The 18,546-nt window shown below is 33.9% G+C and overlaps 1 protein-coding gene and 1 pseudogene across 2 annotated transcripts in view; both read left to right on the top strand.

The window, feature by feature from the left end:
- The window catches only part of LOC101405540 (NKG2-A/NKG2-B type II integral membrane protein-like), a 65,028-nt gene that overhangs the window by 45,587 nt on the left and 895 nt on the right, over window positions 1–18,546 (top strand). The window lies entirely within an intron of this gene.
- Window positions 7,087–17,134, top strand: LOC147914813 (NKG2-A/NKG2-B type II integral membrane protein-like; annotated as a pseudogene).

Consider the following 18,546-nt stretch of genomic DNA (forward strand, 5'->3'; position numbering starts at 1 on the left):
AAATCAAGTTGCAATTACGTTCTTTTTCTTGTTGACCAAGAAACCCAACGTCTCCCGCATTGTGTTATCTTGGACATATGTAAAGGCTATCTTTTCGGAATTGAAGAAATTTTGAAAGGAATTGTCAAGTTTTGGCAAGATAGCCTTTAACGGTTTCTAGATTTGATACCAGATGAAAGTTTTACAAGGTCCTGGGGAAAGAAGAGACTGAAATGCCCTTTTCCTTCCAAAGTTGGGGTATGCCATTCATACATGTGCATCTCTTATCACTGAGAATAGAGAAAAGTAATAGAGTAGCTGCTTAATACGTTCTGATGAGAAAACCTCGCAATTTTGTACCTATTTTACATATCTAAATACTTGTACAAAAAAGATGCCTGAAGTTTTACATGTGTCCATAATAAAGCCATGGGAATTTCTTGGTAGAGTGAGCTTAGGCCATAGCCTCCAAAAGACCACCTGATGTAAGTATAGGGAACAATATTGGGGGGGGGGGGGGTGAAAGACAAAAGTAAATTTAGAATTAAAAGAGTCACAAAGAAGTCACGAATATAAAGATCAAAATGGTAGTATTTTTAGTGTCTAACTTTCTGAGAATGTATCTTAGGTATGGAACATAATGAGCTTGTATTCTGGACTCAGAATTAAACAGTACTCATTTTGGTACTAATTTCAGAGGAAGATGGTGGACTTTTAAAATTTACTATATGTTGAAGCAGAGTGAAGTGTATGTTCTTTGCAGGCAGTCTCTCTAAAGAGAATGCAAAAAGGACTGTTTTGTGTATGTCCAATATTGTGTTCCAAATTTACTAATTTGAGTATTTTGTTTATTGGTAATTGACGAGTGTAAAGTTATGGATAAAATAAGACATTAGTATTTAATGTGTTGTTCTGCCCTACATTTTATGAGTCTCCTCCCTTAATTACAACTATTATTTCTTTGTGGTTCCTCCTAAGACAACATGTAAAATTTTAGGTTTTTCTCCCTGCAAAGGCTCTGAATTGGGAAATAACCTTATAGTAATTGAATGAATCCAATGTCTTTCTGTATCCAAGGTTTATACTTTCCCTTTCTATTTCACCATTTGTTCCAAATTATGTATGTCAATGTTATCCAAGGTTGCCTATCAGAGATTCTGGAATAAAATTCATTAACAACATATACTTACTACAGTATAAAATGCATAAATACATACAAATAATACAATTCCAGCAACAAAATCATGCCTCAAATTTTAATAAGCATTATAAAGATCATGAGGTTCCCAGAGGTAAAACAACCAAAGATCTTTTTCAAATTAAAGAAAAGACATTTAAATCCAAAGGAATTTGTGCTTCTGCTTCTGGTATGGCTAAGGAAGCTGCTACTAGACCCTAGCACTGATAACAATTATAAACTCTGGAGAAAGCACACACAAACACACCAACATATCACCCTGGAGATTAGAGGGGGGAAAGTCAGAGTTTTGGAAAAGTAGTTTGGACTTGGAAGAAGAAAATGTCACAAAGAGAGTTACTTGTTATTATCATTTTTAGGCTGAAGGCTGACCAAATTGAACTCCATTTATTTGGCTAAAACTCCAATGAAAACCTTGTAGTCTTTCTTATCTAAAAAAAATAGAAGATAGAGTTCAGAACAACAACAGTCGCTGAAAAATGATGGTGAAATTCCAGAAAGGAGAGAGCCAAAGAGTGGCAGTAATAAATTCAGTGCACAAACTGCACAAAATTCTGGCTGACACCAAAACAATCCTTGTGTGAACAAGACTGCACCTAAGAATAAATTATAGAGTTGAAATACAATTTGAGCTGTCAACCAAGAGACAGTTTTCTGTGCCAGTTTAGCTAATTTATTGCCTTCTAAAAAAAACACCAACAATGTTTAGAGAAATATAACTGAATCCAGAGTCTTCACAAGAGTTTCAAGATTTACAGTAACTTAACATATTAAAAAAACCTGAAAAATGTGACCTGTCTCAAGAAAAATGACAATCAAATAAGATCGCTCCCAAGATGACCCAAACTTTTAAATTATCAGACAAATATTTTTAAGTATTAAAACGATGTTTGAGGATGTATAAAAAAATATGCTCACAATAAATAAAATGATAAATCTCAACAAATGTTATAAAACAGAATATTTACAACAAACTGTAGGATATGTAAAACACATAATCCACTTCATAGGTTTCATAGTGCAATGCATATGACAAAGAGTCAATTAACTGACATAAATCAATCTGAAGAAAAGAGCAGAAATAATTTTTTAAAAAGATACCAATTTGATAATATCAAGTTATAACATGTGTGTGATTAGAATCTTACAAGAAGAGGAAAACATTTGGCAGGAAAATAAATGAAGAAATAGTGACTGAAACCATTCCAAATTTGTTGAAAAACACAAATTGAGACTCAGGAAGCCCAGCAAAACCCAAACAAGATAAATAAAAACTATATCATAACAGGTACAGTATAGTCAAACTTCTGAAAGATATAAATCCTGAAAGCAACTAGAGAATGATGACACTTTATATGCCCAGAAATTCATTAGAAATAATTAAAATAAGATAATAGAATATTCACCTCAAGAAAAAAAAGAAATCTGCCAACCCAGAATTCTATATCAATGATATCTTTCAAGAATGAAGATCAAATAAAACATTTTCCAAAAAATTACTAAGAACATCCATCACCAGCAGTCCTGCATTACGGGAAAGTGTAAAGGAAGGAAATTCTTCAGGCTTACAGGAAATAGTACCAAATGGAAAGTTGGGTACTTGAGAAGGTAAAAAAGAGCATGAAAAATTTTACATATCTGTGTAACTGCGAAAGGCTATCTTCTGTTAATTTCTTTACAGTACACATGAGTATTTAAAGCAAAAATTATAACTGTCTTCCAGGGTTTATAATGCATATAACACGTAATACAAATGAAAAGTATACCGTAATGGATAGGGGAGGTGATATATCTGTATGATGTAAAATTTTCAAGTTGTACAAAATTAACTCAAACCAGATTGTGAAAAGTTAAGAGTGTATGCTATAATCTTTAGAACAACCATGAAAATTATAATGCAAACAGGGATAGCCTAGAAGCTAACATATTAATTGAAATGGAGTTCTAAAAAATATTCAAATAATCCCAAAGAAAGTAGAAACAGAGGACACAAAGATAAAACAAGTTATAAATCCAAAAGTATTTGATTTTTAAATTAACACTAATGTAATATAAAACACGAAAAATAATTAAGAATTCATTCATCCCAAATTCTTATTCTGTTTACTCTTAACCATAAAATATGTGTCACCAGGATTGAGATAATGTTCCTTCAGCAGATTCAGCTTAAGGTTGCCTTCCCTTCAAGTGGATGTAGTTGTCCAGACCACAAAAAAAATGGATTTTTAAAAATCTCATGTTACTTATTTTTAAATCTCGAAATATGCATTAGTACATATAAACATACTAGTCTTTCATCTACATCATCATCATCATCAAACAAAAATTCTGTACCCTTAGAGTTTATCATAGGGAAAATTATTTTCCCAGATCCCAAGGATCATTGTTGGCAATGATAATGGCAGAACTTAATGATATCTGAACAAAGGATAATATTCTGATGAACTTTTCTGGGTGACTTCTTTTTTTAAAAATGCTAATTGTCCACTTTGTTTGATATAGGAGCTTATACATCTTGGGAGAAATTTTCTTTAGATAATTAAATATGACTGTATATTTATGGCAAGAATAAAATTAAACTTCTACAGTTGTCTCCTCTTAGATGTATTACTTTTTTACAAAATTTAGAAATGTGAAAGGTCTTCAATTCATTAAGCAGGTCTTACTTGAATTACCTTACTTGTGCTTTCAAAATCCATGAATTTTCCTTCTCCCTTTGATCTCTCTGTGTCTAGAACTCTGATAGAGCATTGAATGTAGGTCATTTCTAGTGACATAAGTTCTACATTCTCTCTGAATTGGTAATTTCAGTCCTTACTGACACTGGCTGCTTTGATTGTCTTTGGTTTTAGAATATTTGGGTCTAAGAAATCTGTGTTCTAGGGAAGATTTTCACACCACTTTCATAATTTTTGTAACTGGAAAAATCATCGTTACCATATTCATAAACTGAAACCAATACTGATGTTTATAATGTAGTATAGAAGCATGATTTGGTGGCCCAGTGACTAAGATTCAGTGCCCTCAACTACACAGCCCAGGTTCATTTCCTGGTCAGGAAACCACACCACCTGTTTGTTTATTGTTATACTGTGGAAGCTGCATGTTGCTGTGATGATGAAAACTATGCCACTAGGATTTCAAATACTAGCAGGGCCACCCATGGCAGACAGGTTTCAATGGAGTTTCCAGATTTCTACAGACCAGACTGAAGGACCTGGCCATGCACTTTCAAAAAAATTAGCCATGAAAATCCTATGAATAGCAGCAGAGTATTGTCTGATATAGCACGGGAAGGTGAAAGCATGGGATCCCTAAGCATCAGAATCCACTCAACTTATACTAATAAAAAAAAACACATGATTGGGCATAACTCCAACATGTGTTCCTGATACTGGCCTTTCACAGCTTGTGAATCATCTAGGCCTTGTTAACATTTATTTCCAAGATAGATATATATATATAAAATATATATTTGTAAATATAAATAATATAAATACATATTTTTTCTTCATTTTGATATATACTTCTAATGTTTTATTTATTTCACTTGCCTATTCTATTTAATCAGGCTAGCTGAATCTGTAACTGTTAAATTCAGTTTAGTGTCTGCAGTATAGTGATGTTCCTGGTGAGAGGATTATATATCTTAACCCTGTTGAGCACAAATTGGACAGTTCTGAGATGAATTACTAAGAGGCAAGTTCATGGGTTTTTTTGTAGCTTTTTTCTTTCTGACAGAAGAATCAGTAATGTTCCAAACAGAAGCTACTCTAAAAACTTTGTCCAGGAATGAAGGTGATGTGGGTGAGGGGTAAGAAATGGCATAAGTAAGAAATACAACTCTCTTAACTGCAGATATAGAATTTTGTTAATGTTAGCCTTCAATATTTTGGGATTATTTGTTACTTCAGGATAACTTTGCCTATCCTGACTGATATAATGGTTTTGAGTGCTTTATTTGCTTTTTATTTCCTTTTGTTTCCTGGCCAAGACAACTGTTTTTCCCTAATTGAATTTCTCAATAACTTTCTGTGTAGTAATTTTTACTTTACTATAGTATCCCCAATTTTTGCACAAGACCTCCATATGCTTTTTAGAGATAAAAGCATAGCTGTGCTGGTTAAACATTATAATAATACAGACAGGTTTTGGCTATTTGAATATAAATATAAAAAATAAATTGTTAAATCAAATTTTTCCACTTAAAAATATTACTTCTTTATTGGATCAAGTTGAACAGGTTTAGCACATAGCTAAATAGGTTTGGCTAAATCACTTACTGTGCCAAACCCATTGAGATCATAGGGAAATACCTATAAAATAACCAACTCTTACCACACCTTTAAAACAATATTAAATGAATACAGAAAAAAATTTTATGAAATTACTTGACATGATAAAACAAATACAATGGGATTCACACAAAATTAAATTAAATTATAAATCAAAATTAAATGAAAATTAAATTATCAATTATATCATTTAAAGGGTAAATGTAACAAATAAAACAGAAATAAGAGATATAAGATCAGCTTAAAGGTAACAGGCAATAAAAGTAGTTGGATGTTCAGGACCATTGTTAGAGCAAGAAATTAAAGACTTTCATTAAATTCTTTAGTTTTCCTTAAAGATGATCTAGGCTGTGTAGCCAACTTTTGAACCTTGAAAAATAAAAAGCAATAAATTTTACCCTGTTATTATGACTCTCAGAGAAAGGTATGCTGGAATGTGATTTTTGGCTTATGATTGTATGATAAGATTGTACGGTAAGTGTGGTGAAGAGGGTAGTGTACCACCAGTTATGACCACTTGCACGAACTATGGAAGTCCCAAAGTCAGAACGCAAGATATCCACATACTTCATCCAGCTACATTATTCCTCCCACAATTTGGATATTGCCAGAGATAAGCCTCTTTGTATATTATATGAATTAGTTAACAAATTAATAGAACTACTATTTAATGATAGAAAAACATGGCTCAAATTTAAGTACTAATTATCAATAATAACAGACAAATAAGAATCACTAAACTTTTTCTTTTTTTTTTTTTTTACTGAGGAAGAGTCTCCCTAACCTAACATCTGGGTTCAATCTTCCTTTTTTTGCTTAAGAAAGATTTGCCCTGAGCTAACATCTGTGCCAATCTTCCTCTATTTTGTATGTAGGTCATGACCACAGCATGGCCACCAATGAGTGGTGTAGGTCCACGCCTGGGAACTGAACCTGGGTCACCTAAGTAGAGCATGCTGAACATAACCACCAGGCCACAGAGCTGGCCCAAGAATCACAAACTAAAAGAACAGGAGAAAAACAGTGAGTGATGTCAACATCATGGTGGAATAAGCTCTTCCCTTAGACTTTCCCCACCAAGATACAATAAAAAGGACATTCATAAACCAACAGAGGACATTCACATAACACAATAGATGTCTGAGAGACCCACAAAGCCATACGTCTGAAAGTGGAAGTGCTGGACCCTCCAGGAGGCAGTGGAAAGAGGTAAGGGGATATCCTCTCCCTCACCCAACTGAAGAGACTTACGGTGTGGAACCACTCTTGGCCCTAAGAGGAGAGGGGGGAAGCAGAAGTCCTCTCTGGGAATGCCTTAGCTGTCCAAGCTCCCTCACAACCTGTGGGAAAGCTACACACTGAGGAGGCAAAGCAATCACAGGGACATATCCATAAAGCTGAGCAGCCCAGGAAGGCAGATAGTGAGGGCAAAGTGGGAGTGTGCCTGGGACCACATGCAAAAGAAAGTCTCTCTCCCTCAACCTGGTGCACTAGGAAGGGACTCCTGCCAGAGCACCAGCACATACAGCGTGTAAAACAGCAGTGGCAAGCAGGCAAAGGGAGACAGGCTCTGTCAGCGTAGCAACCAAAGGTCAGGCACAGCTGCCAGGGATCATGGCGGGCTCAGAATACACAGCTCCTGACCCCTCCAGTGGCAGTAGGTGGAATCTGTAACCAGATACTTCCACTATGCAAAGGCACAAATCCACCCCATAAAATAGTATGAAGAGGTATATTAATACACCTCACCAGAAGGAAAATAACAAGCACCCAGAAATCAATCCTGAAGGCACAGAAATTTGCAATCTAAATGACAGAGAATTCAAAATAGCGATAATAAAAAAATTCAACAAGTTACAAAAAAATTCAGAAAGACAGTTCAATGAAATCAGGAATAAAATTAGTGAACAGAGCAATTATTCACAAAACAGATTGAAACAGTAAAGAAAAACCAGTCAGAAATATTGAAGATGAAAAACACAATGAATGAGATAAAGAAAAATCTGGAGTCCTTGAATAACAGAGCTGATATTATGGAGGACAGAATTAGCAATATAGAGGCCAGAAATATGGAAATGATTCAGATGGAGGAAGAGAGAGAACTAAGACTAAAATGAAATGAAGAAATTCTCCAAGAAATATCTGACTCAATTAGGAAATGCAACATGAGGGTTATAGGTATTACAGAAGGAGAAGAGAGGGAGAAAGGAACAGAGAGTTGGTTCAAAGAAATAATAGCTGAGAACTCCCCAAACCTGAGGAAGGAGCTGGAACTGCAAGTAAAAGAAGCTAATATAACTCCTAAGTACATCAATGTAAAAAGACCATCTCCAAGACATAGATTAGTAAATCTGACAAAAGCTAATGATAAAGAATAAATATTGGGCCGGCCCCATGGCTTAGTGGTTAAGTGCGTGCGCTCCGCTACTGGCAGCCCGGGTTCAGATCCCGGGCGCGCACTGACACACCGCTTCTCCGGCCATGCTGGGGCCATGTCCCACATACAGCAACTAGAAGGTTGTGCAGCTATGACATACAACTATCTACTGGGGGGCTTTAGGGGGAAAAAAAAGGAGGAGGATTAGGCAATGGATGTTAGCTCAGAGCCGGTCTTCCTCAGCAAAAAAAGGAGGAATAGCACGGATGTTAGCTCAGGGCTGATCTTCCTCACAAAAAAAAAAAGAATAAATATTAAGGGCAGCAAGGCAGAAGGAAATAAACTACAAGGGAATCCCTATCAGACTTTCAGTGGATTTCTCAACAGAAGCCTTACAGGCTAGGAGAGAGTGGAACGATATATTCAAAATTCTGAAAGACAAAAACTTTCAGCCAAGAATAATCTATCCAGCAAAAACATCCTTCAGATGTGTTGGAAAAATGAAAACTTTCCCAGATAAATAAAAGCTGAGGGAGTTCATCACCACAAGACCCTCCCCGACAAGACATGATCAAAAAGGCCCTAATACCTGAAAAAAAGAGTATTTACAAAGTCTTGAGTGAGGAGATAAACAGGCATACAAAATTAGAAAATTGCAGCTCTCTATCAGAACAGTTTAGCAAACACTTAGCTATAACATTAAAGATAAAGGGAAGGAAAACATCAAAAATAAATATAATCACTACATTTTAACCACAAACTCACAACACAAAATGGAATAAGTTGTCACAACAGTAAAGTACAAGGGGGATAGGAAATGGATGGAACATGCTTAGACTAAGGATATAAGAGGCTATTAGAAAATGGACTATCTCATCTGAGATCTTTTATATAAACCTCATGGTAACCACTAAACAAAAAATCAGAACAGAGACACAAATGATAAATAAAGAGAAAAGTGAAAAACCCATCATAGAGAACCACCAAACTGAATTGGCAGTCTGAAATACACAGAATGAGAAACAAAGGCAATATAGAACAACCAGAAAACAAGTGATGAAATGGCAGCACTAAGCCCTCATCTATCAATAATCACTCTAAATATAAATGGATTGAATTCTCCAATCAAAAGACACAGAGTGGTGTGATGGATTAAAAAAGAAGACCTGACAATATGCTGCCTCCAGATCTAAAGATAAACAGAGGCTCAGAGTGAAAGGATAGAAGATGATACTTCAAGCTAAGGGAAAACAAAAGAAAGTAGGTGTTGCCATACTTATATCAACAAAGTAGACTTCAAGATAAAAAAGGTAATGAGAGACAAAGAGGGGCAGTATATAAAGATAAAAGGGACACTCCACCAAGAGGACATAACACTTATAAATAAATATGCACTTAACACAGGAGCATCAAAGTACAAAAAGCAACTATTAACAGATCTAAAAGGAGATATTAATAGCAATGCAATAATAGCAGGAGACCTTAACACCCCATTACCTCAATGGATACATCATTCAGACAAAAAGTCAAAGGAAATAGTGGAATTAAAGGAAAAATTAGACCAGAAGGACTTAATAGATGTATATAGAACATTAGATCCAAAAATAGCAGAATACACATTCTTCTCAAGTACACACAGAGCATTCTCAAAAATAGACCATATGTTGGGAAACAAGGCAAGCCTCAATATATTTAAGAAGACTGAAATCACATCAAGCATCTTTTCCAAACATAATGATATGAAACTAGAAATCAACCACAACAAAAAAGCTGGGAAAGGACAAATATGTGAAAATTAACAACATGCTACTAAACAACCAATGGATGAAAGAAGAAATTAAAGGAGAAATCAAAAAAATATCTGGAAACAAATGAAATTGAAAACACACCATACCGACTCATATAGGATGCAGCAAAAGCAGTCCTAAGAGGGAAATTCATACAAATACAGGCCCACCTTAACAAGTAAGAAAAATCTCAAATAAGCAGTCTTAAACTACACCTAAGAGAACTAGAAAAAGAAGAATAAACAAAGCCCAAAGTCAGAAGAAGGAGAAAATAATAAAAATTAGAGCAGAAATAAATGAAATTGAAACCAAAAAAAAGTAGAAAGAGCCAATAAAACTAAGAGCTGGTTCTTTGAGAAGATAAATAAAATTGACAAACCCTTAGTCAGACTCACTAGGAAAAAAAGAGAGAAGGCTCAAATAAATAAAATTAGAAATTAAAGAGGAGAAATTACAACAGATACCACACAAATACAAAATATTATAAAAGAATACTATGAAAAACTATATGCCAACAAATTGGACAATCTAAAAGAAATGGATAAATTCTTAGACTCACATAACCTCCCAAAACTGAATCAAGAAGAGATAGAGAATCTGAATAGACCAAGCACAAGTAAAGAGATTGAAATAGCAACCAAAAACCTCCCCAAAAAGATAAGTCCAGGACCAGATGGCTTCTCTGGAGAATTCTACCAAACACTCAAAGAAGATTTGATACTCATCTTTCTCAAATTATTCCAAGAAATTGAAGAAGATGGAACACTTCCTAACACGTTTGATGAGGCCAACATCACCTTGATCCCAAAGCCAGATGAGGACAACACAAAGCAGGAAAATTACAGGCCAATATTTCTGATGAACATAGATGCAAAAATCCTCAACAAAATATTGGCAAACCAAATACAGCAATACACTAAAAGTATGATACACCACGATCAAGTGGGATTTATACCAGAGACACAGGGATGCTTCAACATCTGAAAATCAATCAATGTGATACACCACATTAAAAAAAATGAGGAATTAAAACCACATGATCGTCTCAATAGAGGAAGAGAAATCATTTGACAAGATCCAACATCCATTTATGATAAAAACTCTCAATAAAATGGGTATAGAAGGAAAGCACCTCAACATCATACAGGCCATCTATGACAAACCCTAGCCAACATCATACTCAATGGGGAAAAACTGAAAGCCATCACTCTGAGAATGGGAACAAGACAAGGGTGCCCACTCTCATCACTCTTATTCAACGTAGTACTGGAGGTTTTGGCCAGAGCAATTAGGCAAGAAAAAGAAATAAAAGTTATCCAAATTGGAAAGGAAGAAGTGAAACTCTTGCTGTTTCTTGCAGATGACATGATTTTATATAAGAAAACCCTGCAGAATCCATTGGAAAACTATTAGAAATAATCAACAACTACAGCAAAGTTGCAGGGTACAAAATCAATTTACAAAAATCAGTTGCATTTCTGTACTCTGATAACAAACTAATAGAAAGAGAATTCTAGAATATAATCCCACTTACAATCACAACAAAAATAATAAAATATCTAGGAATAAATTTAACCAAGGAGGTAAAACACCTATACAATGAAAACTGTAAGACATTATTGAAAGAAATCAATGAAGACATAAAGAAATGGAAAGATATCCCTTGCACATGGATTGCAAGAATAAACATAGTTAAAATGTCCATACTCCCTAAAGCAATCTATAGATTGAACGCAATCCCAATCAGGATCCCAATGACTTTCTTCACGGAAATAGAACAAAGAATCCTAAAATTCATATGGGGCAAAACAAGACCCCAAATAGTTAAAACAATCTTGAGAAAAAAGAACAAAGCTGGAGGCATCACAATCCCTAACTTCAAAATATACTACAAAGCTATAGTAATCAAAACAGCATGGTACTGGTACAAACACAGACACAGAGATCAATGGAACAGAATTGAAAGCCCAGAAATAAAACCACACAACTACAAACAGCTAATCTTCAACAAAGGAGATAGGGACATACAATGGAGAAAAGATTGTCTCTTCAATAAACGGTGTTGGGAAAAATGGACAACCACGTGCAAAAGAATGAAAGTAGACCATTACCTTTTTCCACATACAAAAATTAACTCAAAATGGACTAAAGACTTGAAGATAAGATGCGAAAGCATAAAGCTCCTAGCAGAAAATATAGGCAGTACACTCTTTGATATCAATCTTAGAAGGATCTTTGCGAATACCATGTCTATTCGGACAAGGGAAACAAAAGAAAAAATAAACAAATGGGACTTCATCAGACTTTATCAGAGCTTCTGCAAGGCAAAGAAAACCATGAACTAAACAAAAAGACAACCCACCATCTGGGAGAAAATACTTACAAATCATATATCCAACAAGGGGTTCATCTCCAAAATATATAAAGAACTCACACAATTCAACAACAGAAAAACAACCAAATCAAAAAATGGGCAGAGGACACAAACAGACATTTTTCCAAAGAAGATATACAGATGGCCAACAGACACACGAAACGCTATTCAACATCACTAATCATGAGGGAAATGCAAATCAAAAATACATTGAGATATCACCTTACACCTGTTGGAATGGCTATAATTACCAAGATTAAAAAAAAAAAAATGTTGGAAAGGTTGTGGAGAAAAGAGAACCCTCATGCACTGCTAGTGGGAATGCAAACTGGTGCAGCCACTATGGAAAACAGTATGGAGATTTCTCAAAAAATTAAAAATAGAAATACCATATGACCCAGCTATTCCACTACTGCGTATTTATCCAAAGAACTTGAAACCACAATTCAAAGAATCTTATGCACCCGTATGCTTACTGCAGCATTATTCACCATAGTCAAGATGTGGAAGCAACCCAAGTGCCCATCAACTGATGAATGGTTAAAGAAGATGTGGTGTATATAGACAATGGAATACTACTCAGCCATAAAAAAAAAAATCACTCCATTTGCAACAGCGTGGATAGACCTTGAATGTATTATGTTAAGTGAAATAAGACAGAGGAAGAAAGAAAAACACTGTATGATTTCACTCTTACGTGGAAGATAAACAAATATACGGACAAGCAGAACAGATCAGTGGTTACCTGAGGGGCAGCGGGTTGGAGTGTGTGCATAAGGGGTAAAGGGGCACATACATATGGTGATTGACAAATAATAATGTACAACTGAAATTTCACTGTTATAAACTATTATGGCCTCAATAAAATTTAAAAAAACAAACAATTTCTCAGAGGTACTTACCAACGGCAAACTAAATGTCACACTAAAAGTTCAAAGTCTTCTATATTCTAGAGGTGTGTGATAAAATAAACTGTCTTCAAAATAGCCCAAGTGTAAGAATTTCCTGTTCAAATTATAAGTGACACTGATGAGAAACCTACTTTGTCCACTGTTGCTTCACTCTGAGCCTTCGCAGGGCAGTCCGTGAAGACCGCAGATATTGTGTTACAAGAATAACCTGATCTCCCACTAGAGGATGCACGACTCTCTGGCCAACAGAAGGTATATGACACTATTCTCCTGTCTCTACTAGCCCATCTCATTTAGTGGGAAATTACAAATGCCAGATATGATGCAACAATTAATATATAATCAAATCAAAGGGAACATTGGTATCTTTATTTGTACAATTTAGGGTAAAAGAAAAAAAGCATAAAACATGAAATACGTTGGTGGAGTTCTTAAAATATTCAAATTCTTGCCTGTGGAAAATTAGTCAACTGCATACACACATGCACATGCATACTTGATGTTAAATCAATTGCCAATTACTTGTGTAAGATAATTTTTAAAATTTCTTTTTATATTCTTTTGTTTTCATTATTTATTAGGTTTTGGGTAAGTTTAGTATGTCATATAACATTTTTCATCATAAAATATTTCTTAATAATTTTAATGATTCCTATTGTAAACCAATATAATGTAAAGTGAAATTCCATAAGCATCATGACAGTGAACAGTTAATTTTGGATTTTGTAATCAACATAGTTATAATTTTATATATTATTTTATATTTAGGCCAGCCTTTAAAAATAGATTCTTAAAATGAATTCATCAAATCATAAAGGTCAAATGTAATTCCTCATGTATGTACTTAGATTAAAAAAAAAGTTTGATTTTTAAAAAAAGTCAGGATGAGTTAGCTTCAGTAAAGTGCTAATTTAAACTTAATTATAAACTATCAATAGAGCTTTTAAAAAATTGAACAATAAGAGGCTCCTGTCTAATTAATTATGTTACATTGTCTAACTGATATGAATTAGAAATAATAACATGGCAATTGTGTTATAATAATTAAAATAACTAACATTATCACAAGCTTATAAATGCTAGATTGAGTATCAAGTGTTTTATATGAATTACATCTTACATATTTTAATTCTCATTTTAGATTGATAGACTAGGTTACTAGACACTAAGTAACTTTTTAAAGATCATACATTGTAAATTTCAAAGTCAGAATTAATTCTAGATATCTCTGACTACAGAGCCCATTGACTGAATTATTAAAATTACATTATCAGAATTATTACAATTGTTGACACAACTAAGGCTACCCTAACTGACTTTGACAGCCATAGGACTTTTCTGGGAGTTTGTACCAACAGTGTTCTTCCATAAATGATCTATACTCTTATTTATCATTTTATGGTTTCATATCTTAGCTGTTAAATCAATTGCCAATTACTTGTGCAAAATAATTACTTTTTAAATTTCTTTGAATATTATTTTGTTGTCATTATTTATTAGGTTTTGGATAAGTTTCGTATGTCACGTAAAAGTTTACAACATATAAAATATTTCTTTAAAATTTTAATGATTCCTCAAAAATGCACAATCATTCAAAATAAAATNTCATTTGATAACACCTNAACCACTTTTTTTTTAATTTTTGTTTATTGCAGTAACATTGGTTTATAACATTGTGTAAATTTCAGGTGTACATCATTATACTTCTATTTCTGCATAGATTACATCATGTTCACTACCCCAATACTAATTACAAGTAATTTCATGCAGGAAATTACTGTATATGGTAACACTACTATTCCCCCAACTTTAGAACACTCAGTCTTTAACCACAAATGGATTTAAAAGTTGTTGTAAAACTTGGTGTGTCTTTTTTTTCCAATACAGCATTTTAATTTTAACACAGTTATTCTAATACTGTTAAAATATTTCTGTGGAATCTGACTTTAAATTAACAAGGATATTATTATTCATGAACCTCTTTATTTCTCACTAATCAATATATTGCTTTTCATTACTCCATCCAATAATATTGTGTCAAACATAGAACATCATTTTAAAACTATATATCTAAACTATCCTATCATGGAACACTTATTTAAAGCTCTAAGGAAATCAGAACCAGACTTTTACATTGTTCAACTGCAGAATGAGTACTATTACTCACCTCACACTCTACCCATTTGACCATGCTAGAGATTGTCGTTATATACACCACTATTAACTACTTGCATACTGTTATCATAGAGCACAGTCTCTGTCATTACTCAGCTGCAGAGGTGAATAACCAAAGAGAAATCTATTCAGAACTGAATCTGGTTAAGGACTCAAGGAGACAGCAAATGAAAGGTAAGGACACTAAAGCTCCATTTCAGTAACTGAACAGGAAATAACCTACGTGGAATTAAACCTTCAAAACGCTTCTCAGGATCTCCAACGGAATGATGAGAACTGACATTATAAATGTAAAGCATTTAATAGCCACACAATATAATTGTTCTAGGATGTGCAGCTGGGGTGCTGAGGTATGGGGAAAGAGTAGGAAATAAGCTCACATATTTCTATTTGTGAGGATCAGAGCTTGAAGTTGAAATACAGTATTCTAATATGAAATCTGAGGACTAAATTGATTCTGACGTTGTTGTAATTTGTAGTCTTTGAACAACTCATGGAGGATTATACTTACTGAAAATGAAATAGTATATTCTGAGAGAAAGATTACAATGGTAGATGTGAGTTTGGGGTCCAAGTTTATATATGTGATTCCCTGTGCATGTGAGTTCTCTTGTGTGTAAACTGTCTAAACAATTATCTCTACCTCTCCTTTCTCAGTGTTTCCATTTTTCTCCGTGCAGACTTTCCATCGCCTCCAGAGAAGCTCATTGCTGGGATCCTGGGACTCATCTGCCTTGTCTTGATGTACATTGTAGTAAGAATGATACTCTTTAGTCCCTGTAAGTAAATTTTTGAAAGATTATAAGAAAACTTTCACTTTAATGATCATCAGTACCTCTAAACATTTCATAATATTGTGGAATAGAACTCTCATTTTAAAGTATATGTTTAGACTAAACATGGAATAGTTATTCTGAATTTGTCAAAAATATAAATAGAGTGATTGTATAGAGTATTTTATATATATTCATATTTCAAATTTCAAAGACCTGCTTTAGTTGACTGGAAGACTTTATTTAGAAATACAAATTAATTCTTGAGACTGGTTAAACCAAATACTGTAAGAAATGGTGAAGGTTGGTCCTTTAGGCTTTTGAAATATTTTTTACCCAAATCCTTATTACTTCATTAATTTTTATTGATAAAATCGATTTTATTCCAGATTATTATAATCCTAAATAATACAATAGATTTCAAACTAAGAAACTAAATTATAATGATTTATTTAGATCAATATTAATTTTTTATAAGGATTACCTTAATTTTTTCTAGGTACTGCAATACTAGAGCAGAACAATTTCTCCCCAATAACAAGGATGCAGAAAGGTACATTATGATTTTCAAAGTTATGATATTAGTATAATTTTTATATTCTCTCTATCTTAGGCTAGACAAAAATGATAATAGATTTTGGGGGGTAACATAAATTATTAAATCAGGTAATAAATGTTCATAAATAATGATTAGAGGAGATTGTTCCTTCTTACACACCAATATGAAGAAATATTCATTTAAAATCACCATACCTGTTGTTGCTGATTGGCTCAAATTTTCTATTGCTATAGTATGATACGAGATAAATAACATTACTATTTTAAAGAAGTGGTTTCACTCATTGACTTTCTGGACATGTACAGAGTGAATATTTTTGTTTGTGTTTTTGCTTTATATGGGCACATAAATTAGGAGATGAGAGGCTGACCCTCTCTGTGAATGTGTGCATATGAGTGTGCTTTGTTTTATATGTAGCAGCCTGTGAGGGCACACAGATATTTTATGTACGTATTTGTTTCCACCTATACAAATATGTAGGTTAATTTTCATTTTTTAAAATTCAAATTGTTCTTGGTTAATAATTCATAATCTTTCTTCAGCATATCATTGTGCTCATTGTCCAGAGGAGTGGTTAACATATTCCAACAACTGCTATTACATTAGTACCGAACAAAAAACATGGAATGAGAGTTTGATGGCCTGTGCTTCTAAGAATTCTAACCTACTTTATGTAGACAATGAAGAAGAACTGGTAAGATTTTAAATGTTTCATATACTTTATTAATGGCTTATTAGTCAATATTATATTTATAGAATTCATCCATATTTTTGTACATATTTGCAGTGTATTTTTTTAAGTTTATAATATTCCATTGTTTGACTTTATATCACTAATGCACTTTTGATAATTTCCAGTTCTTGCTTTTCACAGAAAACTGTGTTTCTATAAATTTTTTTTTCTAAAATAAACTTTGCTATTTAATTTTACCATACATCAAGGAAACTAAACATACCATAATTGTGCAGGTTGATCACAAAGTGAATAGAACCATGTAATTACAAATCAGATCATAAAATAAAAGTTTCCAGCCCCTAACTTTCTTGTTTCTGTGTACTGTCTCATCACTTCTTTCGCCATATTTAACCCCTGTCCTGACTTTTAATATTGTAAGGTCTCCTTGCTTGTTTTTGATCTTCATATTAATGGAATCATACAGTATGCATTTTTCTTCCTGTCTCTTTTCACTCCTGTATGATATTTTTGCAATTCATCCATATTATTGCATTTATGTTAGTTTGTTAATTTTCACTGCTCAATTATGTGAATGTAACATTTTAAAAAACCATTCTATCCGATGTCCCTGGTTGAGGACATGAGTCTCACGCCCTCAGGGATAAAGAGGCTTCCTGAGTAGAGTACTTTTAGTCATAGGATCCCCTTTACTAGTCCCACATTCCTCCCTCCCCTTCCACGTACACCCTGGTGTCTCTTGGTTGGGGAGGAGACACACTTCTTCTGGCTGCTTATTCTTAGCAGGTTTCCCAACAGAAAACCCTTGTAAGGCTTGCCTGGTGTTGCTGGACAGGATTCCCTTCAAGACAGAGGAGGAATGGCTTTCCTGAGCCACCTCCTATTTCTAGGTTGAGCGTTGGGAAGCAACAGCCTAGGTCACTTTCTTCTGGTGCATGGAGGATATAAGATGCCCTGTCACTCTTGTCTCCTAATCCTAGGGACCCAACCCATTTCTCCTTTCTCCTCCACCTTTCAGAGTTTTCCTTTATTTGTGTCTTTCACTAGTTTCAGAATTTATAGTTGTACTCAGCAGGGAGTAGCAGAGAGAAATGAATCTATGACACTTCATCTTGCCATTGGATTCCACCAACACAGAAACAAATGAATTAGGGGATTACATAGTTAAAGAATGGTGTGGGGCACAGAAAATAAAATTTTTGGCTTCCATGTCATTTATTTCTACAATGGCAGTCTCTTAATTTCCCTCTAAAACCCAAACTCTGAGAAACACAGAAAAATACATTGATTTAGTCACAGTATCCAGAAACTTATTTAAAGCTTTGTATGTTAGTTTTGTCAACATGGATAACTATTAAATTACATAAATCAGAATTTTCCTTATTAACTAAGAAGAAGAATGAAACTACTAAGTATAAATGTTT

Source organism: Ceratotherium simum, chromosome 17 (assembly GCF_057802395.1).
Source record: "Ceratotherium simum simum isolate JZ-2026a chromosome 17, ASM5780239v1, whole genome shotgun sequence".
Lineage (NCBI taxonomy): Eukaryota > Metazoa > Chordata > Mammalia > Perissodactyla > Rhinocerotidae > Ceratotherium > Ceratotherium simum.